The sequence below is a fragment of the Bombus pascuorum genome, chromosome 7 (assembly GCF_905332965.1).
Source record: "Bombus pascuorum chromosome 7, iyBomPasc1.1, whole genome shotgun sequence".
Taxonomy (NCBI): domain Eukaryota; kingdom Metazoa; phylum Arthropoda; class Insecta; order Hymenoptera; family Apidae; genus Bombus; species Bombus pascuorum.
Genome location: NC_083494.1, coordinates 17,692,838 through 17,708,421, shown reverse-complemented (window position 1 = coordinate 17,708,421; position 15,584 = coordinate 17,692,838). Strand labels below are relative to the sequence as shown.

The window sequence follows — 15,584 nt, the reverse complement described above, 5'->3', positions numbered from 1 at the left end:
ATGGTCTTACGGTCGGATATCTGTGTGCTTTTCCACGGTTTTGCGTTAACACCGATACGTCGTTATCCAACGGTTAATAGAGGCAGTTGAATGTAGATCGAAAAGAATGCTACGAATTTGAGCGTGCCTGACTGATATCGTTGAGCCATACGTGATTGCGATAATACGATTGGATCTCTTAACGCGTTTACTGTCTTTATACACGGTTCGTTTGCATTCGTTACATTCCACTGAAATAGATGTCAGATTTACCATCTCGATAAACTGAAAACAAGCCAGATATTCGCTAAAGCAAGATATAATTTGTTTTATAATTTATTTCACCGCGGTAAATAATATGCTCGTGTTTTCGAAAAAAATTTGCTATCCGGTATCAGATAAATTATACAAAATTGCTCCCAAGTCCTTCGGATTCTTTGGTATTTAAGTTTTGAATTAAAAATGAAGATAGCATCTCCATACTTCACAAAGCGCGTTGATAAAGATATTCTTTTTTATTTGATAACGTCATTGTTGCTGAAATATAGTCGTTTTGCAGAAAGTCCGTATTACGTCGTCGAAAATCATGAAAATAACCGAGGCAAGAGAAACTGTTGTTTCATCCTTCGTAGTTATAAAATTTGTCGATCCTCGCCAAGTATTCGTTTCCTCGAAAGAATTTTCCTTGAAAGAAAAAAAAGGAAAGTCACCTCTTACTTGAATGTACGACGTTGAACGTCTCAAGTTGTTCGAAGCTAGGTTGGCATCGACCAAGGTATTCAGGTGTCGCAAATACTTGGCTCAAACTTATCAGTCGTCGGCTCGACAAAAGTGCGCTCGCGCCACAGCTCCTACGGAGCATAAAACCGTGAGCTGTCACCTTGAAAAATGTCTGATACGGGACGATGCAACTTTAAACCGTTAGTCTTCGTCGGCTGGTTAGCCGTGGTGCAAGGATCTCGAAACATCGGCGAACGAAACGACGTGTAACCATGGTGCCGGTACGTCGTCGGAAAGAATGGTGGCTTTAGAGTCGATTTCTCAGCCAGCTAAGCACCCGTGGAACCTAACGGACGACGTAATCCTCGTCAGATCTTGGATCCTTCCGGCCCTCGTCCCCTCTTCCACTTGACCTCCGTAAACCTGCAAGCTGCGGAGAGAAGAAAGAGAAAGGGTTGATCGCGTCGTGCGAGTTGCGACCCACCGGGGGCGCGTTTAGTCGTCCGAGCTCTCGAAAGTCACTTAACTTAGATTGCACGAACGAAATGACTTTAGTTTCCCCGGAAAACTTCGTTTCGCTGGCGGAGCATTGCTCGAAAGCACCGAAAAAAGGAGGTAAAAGGGAAGACGAGCAAGAATGCGCGGTGACAGAGAGCGAAAGGTAACTGGAGAGAGGACGGCGAAGTAGTAGCATCGACGAACAAAGCGCAAGTGGAAGAGAGACAGACGTACGCAGACGGAAGATTCGCTCTAGCCTGAAGCAGACAGCCCTGCTCGAACACGGAAATACAAGTACATCATTGGCTGACGCCTCTCATCGTGCGAACTCGGCACGTATTCCGGAGAAAGTTTCAAACATTTATACAGGGTACGCCTGCCGTTCGATGGAGGACTTGCAGCGTACTGTGGTTATACAGATGGAGCACAAGGACTATCGCGAAGCTACTCTGCGTTTCAACCAAGCTAGTTAGAGAATCGAAAAAGTAAGTTTTCACAACTGTGAAACGGGCACAAGCGTGGAAACGCCACCGAATTGAAAGTTACTCGCCGGATGTTCCGTGTTAAACAGATACCTTATTACAAGTATTTCACGATTATTTTAAGGTGAACGAAACTGAACGAAATTTTAAGTTGAACTGAACTACGGCGATGAAACGAGATCTTTGCTACTTAAGAACGCGAAGATTCTACATTTTTTTTTATACCAAAATGTGGAACTTATTAAACGTATATTATTGTATTATACTTTTTAAATATTTTCAGCTAAAATTATAATATCGCAGAAGCAGCGAAATATTTTTTAAATATTTTGAAACTTTTAACACGCAAATTTAATATACAGATCTTGTTCGTAGTCGAATCGATGCTTCGTAGTAGCCTTCGCAGTAACCTTCGTAATAGCCTTTCAAATTACGCATGTTTTACGTGTTTTATATTATTATACGTGTTTCCATCTATGCATTTGTAATTTCTAACAATTTCTTATTTATCAACAAGATACCTAATGTTTTCTGGACAAAAAGTTTCTGATGTCGTTAGAAAAAAGAACGCGCTGCCGTTTCCACGATTCGAAAATTATTCAAACTTTTCTCATCTAAACTACATTGTAATGAACGAAGTTGAAATCTATCAGTGCCAAACCCAGCGAGTACGGCGGACGGGAAATTATGTTCCCCTGCGATTCCAATATCTTTTTTTGCATTACTATCGCTGCATGTAGTACCGTGTTATCACATATATATAGGTAGGGTATTTTTCCGATTCATTGGGAATACCTCCTTTATTTTTTATCGATGGAGATGAAATTTGCATTTATCGCTACTTGAAACAAATAGATAACTTTTAAACGTGTGGCTTTCCAACTAATATAATAAAGCAATAACGTAGTAAATGAAATACTTTATAACAATTGCTATAGAAATGTCTTAAACTTTAGAAATATCTTAAACATTGAACTTTTACATGTTTTTTATAATATCGATCGATCGGATATCATATCGTTGACCGATAACTACATTTCATTTTCGATGAATAATAATATGCTTTTACAAACTGAAATTGCATTTACTTACATACGTAATATGCTTTTACATACATACATAATATGCCTTTATGTACATAGATTGTGTCATAAAATCTTTTCCATAATCGGGAATCGCTAAAAATACGTGTTTTAATGAAAAACCATTTGCCTGTTCTTTGTCAATTAGATACTTTTGGCAAAAATTTTCGAAATAAAATTAATAAACTAACAAGTAATCGGTATTCTTGATCGGTAGTATTTCTAAAAGAAATTACACTATTTTAATACTTGTAATATTTGTAACGAGAAATATTTTTATCAGCCTGATATAACGTATATAACACAACATTATTATGAATATTTACTTAAATTATTTTCTACACGAATGCGTGCGAGTAAAATCGACGAGTAGTTGGAATTTCTCAAGTATCCGTTAACACGATCACACGATTACTTTTTAATTAATAATAAAAACGAGTAATAACGCTTCTATCGGAAGAATTTCTTCTCTGAATTTTTGATTCCCATTTTAAACGTATGTACGTTCACACGTATGATTACACATACGTTCATTTATGCATTTAACAAATATTATTGCAAAAAAAGTGATATCGCGTATTGATTAAATATTTGACAATATACACATGCTCTTGAAACATCTTTTATGTTGGTAATTTCGTAAATATATGTTACACATTGAAGTGTCAAACGCCAACGCATTTCATCGGTTACCGATCGAATAAATATTTTTCAGCGATTAATCGAAACTGGACAAAAGGGATTCCTACGTGAATGGTATATCGGGATGGCGCACGCGGTTGAACGTCCACCGTGAAGATAAGCCAGTCGTGAATAAAAAATATTGCGCGTAGAGACGACGCAATAGCGAAATTTTATGGTCGCGTTTAAAATTCGTGGTCAAACAATTTTTAATTAAATCACCGACGTGGATTAAGCCGCCGCGAAGGTATATACCCGTTTATGCCGGGCAGAAATATTTTCCCAGACGGTAGAACCTCTGTGACGGTCGACTTGCGCGCGGCATTCAACCTTTTGGCAAATTATTCGCAGACTAAAGCTCGCTACGCGTCCGGAGAAACAGCCGGTCGAACACTTTCAAATTACCGGGTCCTGGAATTGATTTTTAATTTGCTCCCAGACACGGCGCTGCGTGCAGCGCAATCGGTTTCAGTGTGTTTGCTTCGTCTGGACCGCGAAACAAACCGACCGACAAACAGTCGGCAACGTGTTCATTCTCGTTGACTGTCGGGGCAAGCTCGTAAAACAACTCCCGTTGATATTTCGCTACGACCTCTGTCAGTGGAAACGACAAGGGGAAAATCACTTATCCCGGAAGAACGCGTTTGATGGAAAATCGTGCGACAGTTCTTACTCTCTGAAAATGTTCCGCAAACTCTTACACGCATTGTTTGCGCAGACGCTTTTACAAAGTCATTTCCTAATTTTAAATGTGATTTTTTTTTATGGAAATTAAGGAAATCAATTGTCTCATTGCACCATCTCAAATCGTTAAAAGTAAAAGGAGAAGAAGAAGAAGCAAGAGAAGCAGAAAAAAGTACATAATGTTTTGAAAAATAAGTTTGAATACGCGCTATTTCGTCTTGCTCCTTTCGTATGATTTTCTATTTATGTCACACGTTCGGAATGTAGCAACGTGTTTCAAGAAACGTAGCGATTAAAATAAAACGTTACACCTTTTGTTCCTTCCAATATTTCTATTTCGATTATTTTAATGTTTTTATTCGAGAACGCGTGACTCTTAATGGTAAAACGTGATTTGTTCTTTTTCTGGTGTATCGTCAGATTTGGAACAAAATTGAACGGTCTGGAATCGTTCAATATTTTGGCCTCTCTTGCTATCAAATATTATTAACTATGCAAGGCATACCGTGTCAATTTTACAACGAATTGACCAACTTTCTGTATAATGTACACGTAGTTTCGCTGCTATTCCAAACTCGGCAAGTTTAACCCCTTTGAACAGTAGACGGAACGTTAAATGGAAAGCCACCTATGATGTCGCTTTCTATACAAGTGACTGATTTATACGTAAATTAGAAATGACATAAAAACAGAATCTAACTACTTACTCTAACAACTTACTGTTAACAGGTAAATTGTAATTTTATCAGGCAATCTGTAAAGAGAGTATATATGGACGTTTGACTGACATTTGTCCCGTATTTATTGCAACAGTTGAGAATCGAGTAAGAATAAACTACTAATATTTCTATATCGCATCTGTGCCATGTTTAGTCGCATGGTTTTCACGTAGAAGTGACCAACGATAGACGATATACTCGATTTCAGGAGCAATTACCTTTTTGCTTCGCCCCCGCGATGTCCATTTCGTTCGACGTGATCGAGATAAATGTCGATCGATGGAGTTTGAGAGAAGGACTGAACATCAGGCTGTCCGTACACCTATCGTTCCTGAACGATACTAGACGAACGATAGTCTTAGGAATTCGATTCTCAATCGACGACGTAGATGTGTTGGAGGGATGATTAATCATTCGGTGTGTTAGAAAAATATTGGTAAAAAGCGTTGCTCGTCGGTGGATGAGTAGGTGCAGGGAGGTGGATAGAAGCGCGACGTTTCGGCCCTATCAATTTCCACGAGTACACAGGGCTGCAAGGAACGTTAGCCAAATTGCAGCAGTTTGCCGACGGGTAGATCCGGCCAGACGATAACGTAAACCGCCATGGTTTATGGCTGAGCGATCTGCCGTGTCTCGTGTTTGTGCACACGCACGGTTGAATGCGTGCGAATACGCGTTTGTACCTGTAGATTCACATATTCCGTCGATATGTGCATAAATACAGGACATACGTAGACACAAGTGCAAATACATTATGTATTGATACAGCCGCTAGCTCGGTGGAGCCGCGCGATTGATACGCGTACACACGGGATACGTTGTCTTAAATAAGCTACGAGGAATCTGGAGGTAAAGATTTACAGTTTATCCCGAGCACTGCGGTCGACTAGGAATCATGACCGATATCTCGTCGACTTGCTTTTTCCATCAAATTTTATCGTTATCGTTACTAAGTATATTGTACATTGGCACCTTGTTTTCCTATTATTGTACACTGTATGTAGTATAATAAACGAAAATATTTCAGTATCTATTTATATGGATATTATATTACGCGTGTACGATAGTTAGTAATTGACTGAAAATAAAGCGAAGAACGTGTAATTTCCTCACTTCCGATAATTCGTTTCGGTTGTCAAACAACTACTTAGGAGAAATAATTTAATCCTATTAAGTTCAATCATATTAACGTAGTTATTTATTACCGTTATTCAATCACAATTATATCGGATTTAATCTACGATATTGTCACGTTTACATGCATTCGGAATAATTCATGTAATAATACCAGATTTCTAATTAATTGTCTGTCGTAAAGTGCCATCCCATTAAACATAATATGTACAATTAAGTACAAATATTCTGTGACAGTAACAGCATAAAAATGGAATCTTTGTTGGAGAAGATAAAATTTCATGGAGCCTGTGTTAATAGTAGATTCCCGTATTATTATTGTTTATTACGTCAAGAGCCCGATCAATTTACGTAAAATTATGTATAAAATTTTAAATCGAATAGTTTATTGTAATTATAGCTTATAGCTGACACGAATGACACGAAATAACTGATTTTCGGTAATTCACTGTGAACGATACACGAATATAGGAGAAAAAATTACGGGTACCGAGAGTGTTCGTTTATTCTTGCAGTGAAATAATCGATCGATAATACAGCTTATCGACGGTATTCGATGGAATTTGTCGAAAGTTCAGATTCAACTTGATACAATTTCAAAACGTAAATTGCTTAAATCGTACATTAATTACAATTAATTATTTAAGAACATAAGTATCGATCTAAAGGTATCTGATTTGGAACGTAAAATATCTTATGTCATTTATTTCTGCTTTACTCGTTTGATATTTTTATTTAACCTACGTTAGCCAATTTACGTTGATATTGTATTCGTACTATGCACGTTTGAAAGTACGTCGTGGCGAATAAGCAATTCAAAGTATCGTTACATCGCGAACCCACTACTCTATATAAAGAAATAGCTACGTATAAAGATACGTAGACTGCAAATATTGAACAGCTGCTCGTAGCGGTCACCAGATGCGGCGAGTAAGTATCGACGACCAAGATACCGTTAAGTAGTCATCGAAGCGTTCGAGTTTCCCCAATGCAGATAGATAGAGGCAAGGTTACGCTAATTATCCATTTCCTTTGGTACGTTCGTTTCGTTTAGGAATTACTTAACCAGTAAAACGTAATAGTTAATCTTCATCTATTAAACGTTGTATCCGATAGAATCAGTTTGTGCGTTTCGTTACGTAACGCATTTCCAGACAGTCGATTTTCGGTCCAACTATTCTATCGCTATACGCTACCATCTTCATTCATCCGTTGGTATTCTATTATAAAGCACATTTTAGAATACATATTTAGAAAAATATCGTACTTTATGCGATAAAATACTAGATCTGTATGGCCATAAGGATTGATATTTTCTTACATCGCCTGTTCAAAAGATGACAACGTACGAGATTTGCGTACTAATTTCTCGAAGGAATACGAATATCGCGAGTTTTTACAGTCGAGACCATAAATTCTAAAACGTGATAAATTCACCATCTACCAAAAATATTAATTTTTTCTAACCTTTTAAAATTCTCCATCAAGTTTGTAAGTACTTTTTGCGAGAATTACCTATCTATCTATCTATCTATATACAGCTTTACTTTATTTATATTTAGAATATTGTCGATATTTTGATTAAAAGAATCGTGGAATCACAAACTTGGGCGTCTACTTCGGGGGATACTTAATGGGCATCTAATTTTTATGAATTCTTTAGACGAATCGCTTAAACGATAAGAATTGACATTTACTACGTTCATTCGTTGTACCAAATACCATTTACGTATAAAGTTATCATTTGTAGCTTCTTTTGTATAATTCTATAATTCCTGTATGGCTGCATAATTAGATCGAAGCGCCTATGCGGAAAAGTGCATATAGAGACGATCTGAATTTGTTATTCATTGAAAATTTTGAAAGGTGTGATATTTTTATTTCTCAAAATTAACGCTTGTGATTGTTAGAAGATCAACGTGTAAATATATTTTATAGTATGTATATTAGTTATTGGCAGATCGGTATCTTTCATCGGTATCGGTATCGTCAGGAAGTATCTTAAGAACGAGATTTTTGTTTCGTCTTGAAATTTTTTTTATTTTTCTACTGAAAATGTTATACGAATATTTTACATCCATAGTATGAAAAAGTAATTTCTTTGAAATTGCTGGCATCGATCGTAGAACTTGAAATCGTTAACTCGAATCTCTAACTCTGATTCGTTCTTTTTGAGATTTATACGAACACCATCGACAAGCATTGTTATGATTTTGCAGCCGGTAGAGAAGCCGAGAAACATAAATAATTCGTAGAGAGAAGAAAATATTTTGCAACGATGTACCGATTTTACCGGCGAGCGTTATTTCACTATTGTCTTACACCGTCGGACGCGGAATGGGAAGAATTAATTTGACAGGGCAACGTCGTTTTTTATCTCGTCGTTTTTCGACGAATTTCATCGCGTGATGTACTCGCGCTGTAAATAACGCGATAGAACGCGCGTAGCTTGGTCGAAACGTTCGTTTTCTCCATTGGTCCGCAAGAGCGAAGAAAACGGCGTACAAAAGCGAACAATGAAAAAAGAAAGTTGAAATTGTGCCGATATGAATGGAGGGATAGGCGGATTTGCAGGTATATAATGCCTGGCAAGGATGCTGGATTTCATGAAATATAGGGTGATCGATGGGCAACGAACGTGACGAAGCTTCCTCCGCGCTGTCCACTTGACGCTGAATGCAGTGGTTGCGCGTGTAAGAGGATGCGTCGCGATTAATACGTCGACCGGCAAGTATGCAGGTGATTTGCAATCCAATCGACGAACGTCGGCCATCGGCCGCCATCGGGCTGGTTTACATGGGAAATTTATATACGGACAAACACGAACGCGTTCGCGATACACGAGCTTCCATATCCGTGATTCCGTACATATTTACACGTGTCTCGCATCGACGAGCGCGCGTGATTTACGCAAACACTCGCGAGAACGGAAGACGCGTCAAAATTTATTCTCCCCTCGGATCATCGATCCGTCGATGAAACGAGTTAAGCCTCGCGATCGCCTATTTGCACGGCAAATTAATATATGTTCATCAGCCGTTTCTCTGTTTGCCGGGACAATTTCGTTGCCCGGAGTACGCACGGGTTATGTTTGTGAAGTGCAGTCGTTTCACCTCGCTACCAACCCTGCCCACCGCCACGCCCCACCTCACCGCGCGGTGCCATCCAGTTCGGCGCGGTTTCGGGAATATCGCGCGGAGATGCGCGAACACGAGAATAATATAAATCTCGGCGAATATAAACTATATCGATGTCGACACGAGCAAACACGAGAATTATCCAAGTTATTTTAATCGTTCAAAATTTTATTCTCCCTCGAAGCACGTAGATATATCGGGGAATTCACGGTGGACGCGTCTAGCCGGCGCGTTTCTGTGGAAAAATACGATTTATCTGATTCGCAGAGGCATTCCAATCCAGCTAACTGTTCGCATTACTCTTGAGTAGTTGCATCGTTCCCGTTCGAATACATTAGGAACCGGAGGATCAATAAACCCCCTAATGGCGAGGAAAATGGTATTAGGGATTTTCCTTTAATCCGCAAGCCTGACCTCGTCGCTGTTAAAATGTCTAGCTAACAGCGCATAGTTTTCTCCTAATAGCCTGAAATACTTTCCTTAATTGTTTCATCTGATACCGTTAATTTCGCATATTGTATCAATTATAATTATAATTGTACGTAGCGAGACTTTTCCTACGCTTACCCGATTATATCTATTATATCTTATATAAAGGACGAACTTTGATTTCAAATTTTCGACATTAATATCCTGCCATAATACATATTATTCGCAATCGAATAACATCCAGCTTACTCGACATTTTTAGGACCATCGATCGAACCGAGGTGCCGTCGGTTTTCATGTGACATATGGTACGTGCCAAATGCATGGTGCGCGAATAACGTCCATAGTGGTTTAGCACGTTTGCACATAAATATGTAGGTATGTGCGTATTAGCGATATAGTAGTGAGAAAATAAAAGGGAAAGGCAGGCAGATTTAGATAAATTTAAGCGTATAGCGAAAAGGGATTATGAAAATTGCTATCGCCGAATGCTCTAGTATCTTAGAACGATACATCGATACAAGCCTATCGAACAAATTCTCTTGGTTTTAGGTAATAAAACGATGGAAATCCGAAGAATCACAAACACCGTCGACCGATCATCGTGAAAATTTCAAATCTAGAAAGATGCTGCATACTTTCCATTTAATCCTACAACTTTTTCCCATCTATCTCTAATTAACTGATTAACAGACTAATCCGTTTAATTATCGAACTAATTAATCGTAGCAGCTTTGGCAATTAAGTTCGTCAGCGTTTAGATTCAATTTAATCTGTTTGACGTGTTCCTCGTTTGTAAGCATTCGGCCATTTAATTACAGTTGATAATTTACTTTCAGAAATTTACTTCGATATTGCATAAATTGTTTGTTTTACATCGTAAGATGTACTATGCATATCATAAGTATTGGACCACCTACTCGCTATACTTATCGCAGACTTAACAAATTTTACTTTACTTGGTAATATGTACTTCACATTGTAGGACAAATATGAAGCAAACGAAACGACGGACATATAACAAAACAACTAGAAAATGAAAGCAGTGGAATGTATTTAATTTATATCTTTATACTTATTGTCGGCAGTGTATATTGTCGACCAATTTTATGTAGAGAATAATGATAATAGCGATGCGTGAGATAGTATTAACAAGGCGATAGGCAACCGCCGATATTGCATCGATACGACGTGTGCTAATATCGATACATGTATCGTTAAGTATATGTATGTACATATTGCAATTATGATTGGATATCCTTTGTGTATCTAATGCAGATTGGCTACAATATAGCACATTTGTGCAACGTGGCTTTGTACGAGTGTACGAAGTACACGCGTGTGTGAAACGTCTTGAATAGGATTTGCAGTTAGGATTGAAATCTATTTCCATGTCATAGATAGAACTTCTCCTATTTGTATACGATACGTACGCGTAAACACGTACGGCATAGATTTACCTATTTCAGATATAATAATTTTCATAAAATACGTATATTCGATTAAAATCAAAAGAAACTTGGTAACGAATCCCCGATATAGAATACTTATAATAGAGATATATCCATGTCATATGTAAGATATAATTTTATAAAAATGATTTTGATATGGGAAGAAAATGATAGAGAACGACCAAGCGAGAGAGAGAGAGAGAGATGTTTTTATAACATAAAATATATAGTTTTAAAGAAAGTAATAATTACTAACAAATTTGTCGATTTAACCTATTTTCCTATTAAGTAAGTATCCTATGATATTTATGTAAGGACTCGTGCGTATATCTTACATATTAACTTATTTGTTTACTTTTATACGGTACTGTTCTCTGTCGTTGCGCCGTTACATTTTATTAAAGTTATTAAAATGAGAAAAAAGTTTGAAATCATTGTGTCACAAACTACTCGAAGCTTACTCCAAGAACCCTTTTCTACGATAAAAAAGGAAATGAAAAATGTATAAAAACGAAGCTTTCCCGGTATTAAAAATTCTCCAAACTATTCAATCGAGAGAAGAGAGTAATATCTACGCAGAGCATAAAATATTTTCCGTTATTCATCGATCTCTGTAATAATAACGGGAGGAAACTGTAAATGCTTCTCGTGCCAGTCGTAAACGGAGTCGTAAGTAAAAAATACCGGTTAAAAAAAGGATGCGTTGTGCCGAGCAAATAGCGTTCGTTCCCATTCATGACGTTTCGACGCGCGCAATTTTTAGCCGGAACATTTTTTCATGCAACGTTACGTTTGCTCGGTCGCGTACGTGAAGTATTTCAACGTGCACGATGCAAACTAGCGCGCCTATACAAATGGAGCGACGAAGTACTCTCGTTGGTAAAATATTAGACTTGCCGCGCTCGCAAAGTGGTCGAGCTATAATGCTCGTACAAACAAGGACGGTGGGCCTGGAGGATAATGACGATGACAGGGAAACGTGGTGTTTCGAAGAAGAACCGTGCGTTTCCTGGGACGCATTCTGGAAATCGGAATGCGTAGAAAATCGTCGGATGGCCATGCGGCGTGCGCCTGCGCATATTGCAAAACGGTCGTACCTGTCGAACTCTATCATCGCATAAAATCGGCCTGCAGGCGTAATACCCGTTCCGCTGCATCCAATGGAAATTGCTCGTGATCCTCCGACACTTTTTATGTTTCCACTCCTCTGCACTCGCGCTCGTTCGTTCTGGCTTTTTTCTTCACCGCCGTTGTCTTTTTCTGCCGTTTCGCGAGAATCTTCCGTCTAATACCATGTACTTTATCGTTTTCAGCTGAGCTACTACCGATGTAGCTGGTCCACTAAAAAATTCATTAGGTGGATAACGCGCCCGTTTTACTTCTTATTTCACTCGTAGCGCCGGTGATTCTCGTAGAACAAATGAACTTTTCATAGTCCATTAAATTGCATCGTTTAACGATGCTGTCATCTGTTAAAAATAATTCTGGTTTTTATAAACAAAGTATATCGTCGTCTTTGGAACGATACCAATCGTTTAACCTTTTGACTCTGTAACAAAACGATCAAAAATTTAGAACGTAGAATTTTGAAAACAATTACCTCTTTACCCAGCCGTTTGCTCTACATGTTTCATATCAGATACAAATAATACATACATAACGATTACGTCATTTAAGTGCTCGTTCTAGTATCTCTAAGGTTATATCGTTAAAGAGTTAACCGTTCTCTATCGATAATTGTCTATTCTCCGTATATCTGACGCATATTGATTCGCTAATTATACTGTATTATATTACTGTATCGATGCAATATTATTGGATTTCGAATCATTGTAGCCGACTAGTTTCTAACATCGAAATCTGCATGCGGTGCTTCTAATGCAGTTCTATACAGACAGTACGTGCGACGGTGTTGACCAAGGATACAAAAGTATTATTTCACTGACATTAGTGTAGTTTTTGTTGAGAGTTTTGCCAGAGTACGAAGAAAATGCGATAGGGAACGAGCGCTTCATCGTTGTATTCGTGACTGTTTTCCGAGTTATATCGGAAACAAAATAACAAGTGACACGTTGTATTAAAAATTAAATTTCTCATACGTATCACATTAATAAATAACTCGTAAACAAGATATTAATACAAATTTCCTTATTATTATTATTATTACTAATAATATTATTTATAACGCAACGTTATAAATTTTGATATTTTGGTATCTTGTTAATAACATTTTTGGTAGAATTTCGCGGTATAATTGCGTTAAAAGAGATTGAAAATTTATTACAGTTTCTCTGGTAGGTACCTAATAAATACTGTCATTAGTTGTGCGAAGCAACGATGCGATGAATATACGCGTTGATACACCATACCATGTCGAATGCAATTTAAAACGAACGGCGCGGGTGTTAATTATAATTTCTGGCAACTCGATGACTTTCTATAAATCGCCAGTTTGAAACAGGCCTGTGCAGCGCATTTTTGCTGATCGAAAATGCATCGTGGAAAAGCTCGACACGTCTGGGAAAATAAATAATTGAGCGCTTCGAATGAATATTCAATAGGCGACTCGTATTTACCGTTTATCGCTGACACGCTGATCGTTCACGATATCGATTTTCTGTATTGGTTACGATAATCGATAATCTGTGATCGAGATACCAGAGCCACTACGAGATATTGGAATTGTTACTCATTAGAAGTTAACGTTAGGCTTATGAATTTCCATTACGTACATAGGTGGTACGCGATACTCACAAAAGTCGGAAATTGTATGCAGCGAAGGTATTGGCGCGTGGATTGGGCAGATGTATCAATAAGCGAGCAGGGTGTTGCCGTGCGATAAATCCGGCGTCAAGAGTCAGAGATACGGAATAGAAGGGAGTCGTCGAGAGAATCGTAGAAGTGGTAGGTGCATCGTCGGCTGCAGTTGGCAGGATAACGGTGGAGGAAGAGGGGAAGGAAAGCGAGAAGTTCTTGACGTCTGCGCGAGGATCCTTTCGACGCAAATCCAATTCGACAAGCCTCGTACGTAACCTGCAACGCGTCGTCAAGGAAATAAATCCAGTGACGAGTGTCTAAAGCAGGATTCCGCTTAGAACAGCCGGGAACTTGCCGAGACTTATGAGAAAGCATCTATCGTCATTAATGCAGAAGGCACAAAGGAAGGGAAACGTTCGATTTGCTGCCACGGAGAAATTGACGAAAGTTTATTCTCCGCTTGGTTATGTCTAAGATTTGTAGCTATTGTTAGAGTTTTGTACGAGGGGATACGGTGCAAGTCACGTTCCGAGGGTAAATCAAGCTGAACAACATATTCCAAACGAACGATCGTAAATTTGTTAAGGGGAGAGTAACGATTGAATTTGCGATAAAATATCAGAGGCATCGAGAGTGAAGGTGGATCGATCGTATAATTCGTTATCTAAAATAAATATAAATATAAAATATTCGGTACAACCGAATTCCGATTTAGAAAAAATGGATTACTCCGCTTTCGTACGATTTATCGCAGCGGATCGATGCGATAAACTCACATGCGGAAAGGATATGCTGTGATCCATTTTTGTTCTCGATACTTTGTTTAATTCGTGGTACAAGATTTTGTTTGTTGATCAATCACCGTACGAGCATATTGTCGGAGCACGAGCTTTCAGAGCAAAACAGATATAACAAGTATAACAAATATATTTGACAACTTGGACATAGAATATTTCGTTTACGAACGCATTATTTTACTTTCTACTTGATGCTCGATAGAAACGGAAAGATAAAGCAAAGATATTTCGAAGGGAACTAGTCGAGTGTTGAACTTTATAAAAGCTGTAGACGTTACGATGTTACTTGGATAATGCGAGACGCATCTCTACGTACGTACAAACGACGCAACGTGTTATAACTTACAATTAAGCTATGCGAAAAGCATAAAAAGACGTAGCTGGAAAACTTGCAAGTATCTATCTGCATACCTCTATAGAGGATAATTTTAGCAACTAGGTCAGACTATATAAAGTTTTGTACTTTTGACCAAGTTCTGCTACGTTATGGCATAGGGTGTATCCGCGTACTTGCAAAGCACAATTAAAATCATACGACTTCCTTTACGTAAATTTATTCTTCTGATTGCTTTCTAAATGGAACGTATAAAACGATATGTATTTTTTCTAACGTTTCATAGTCAGGTTCCCTAGTTTGATGTAATTTCTTAAATACGACTTATAAAATAAATATTTTATTGAATTTTGAATCACGGCAAAACTGTACGATCAATTTATGATGAAATGTGTTAGTTTAAAGTGCACGACCATCTATGGTAAATTTGTCGTAAGATATTCGAAAATGTAGACGCGTGGACGTCGCAAGAACGACGGCTGTAATTTTCAAGTGGTATTTCGTTCCGTAAATTCTGCGGTAATATCCAACGTCTATCTAATTATACCGTTACATACCGCGTATGGTAACTTATTTCCATTGTTCCTACGATTATGTAAATTTGTCGTGTTTCTACTAAAAGTAATATTACTTTGTATTTGAAGTTAGCTTAAACACCGGGAAAACCGTACTACTTACGGGATGCCTCGAAAAATTTTAA

The 15,584-nt window shown here is 38.1% G+C and overlaps 1 protein-coding gene across 3 annotated transcripts in view; it reads left to right on the top strand.

Annotated features, from left to right (window-relative positions):
• The window catches only part of LOC132909348 (tyrosine-protein kinase Dnt-like), a 104,055-nt gene that overhangs the window by 3,072 nt on the left and 85,399 nt on the right, over positions 1-15,584 (top strand). The window contains exon 1 of one of the 3 annotated variants that reach the window (XM_060964131.1): positions 9,702-9,853. The exons of the other annotated variants lie outside the window; for them this stretch is intronic. The gene's annotated coding sequence lies outside the window, so the exon portion shown is untranslated. Of the gene's footprint in view, positions 1-9,701; positions 9,854-15,584 lie in introns of those variants that run through there. 3 annotated transcript variants of the gene reach the window in all.